Source organism: Nanorana parkeri, unplaced genomic scaffold (assembly GCF_000935625.1).
Source record: "Nanorana parkeri isolate BGI_ZX_2015 unplaced genomic scaffold, ASM93562v1 scaffold64, whole genome shotgun sequence".
Classification (NCBI taxonomy): Eukaryota; Metazoa; Chordata; class Amphibia; order Anura; family Dicroglossidae; genus Nanorana; species Nanorana parkeri.
In genome coordinates, this window is record NW_017306332.1 from 2,531,756 (window position 1) to 2,532,199 (window position 444).

Consider the following 444-nt stretch of genomic DNA (forward strand, 5'->3'; position numbering starts at 1 on the left):
AGCAGGTGTGTTGCGCGGTACGGTGAGGTAATTGCAATGAACCGCTTGATTAGCGCATCACACCAGTGTGAATGGGCCCCCCTAATCACCCAGCAGGGAACATGACATATTGCTCAGCAATATTGAAAGAGAACATGTATTTCTGAATAGATTTGATCACACATGTGTATTAGTATTGTGCTCTGTATGGCTTTCCATCTCATTTTAACAATAAAAAAATACCATTTTCCAGACACAACCCAGCCACAGATGTAGTGAGACGCAGGAGTGACAACAATGGTGGTGCGCTGTGGCCCGCAGAGGGTTAATGCTGTGAGCTCCATGGCCAGGCAGTGGAGAGAGGGGGCGGGGCTAGGCCTGTGTGTCTGGGGGAGGAGGGGAAGGGGAGGAGTCTCCTGCCAGCAGCTGGGGCAAAATAATAACAAAATTAAATATCATTTCCGC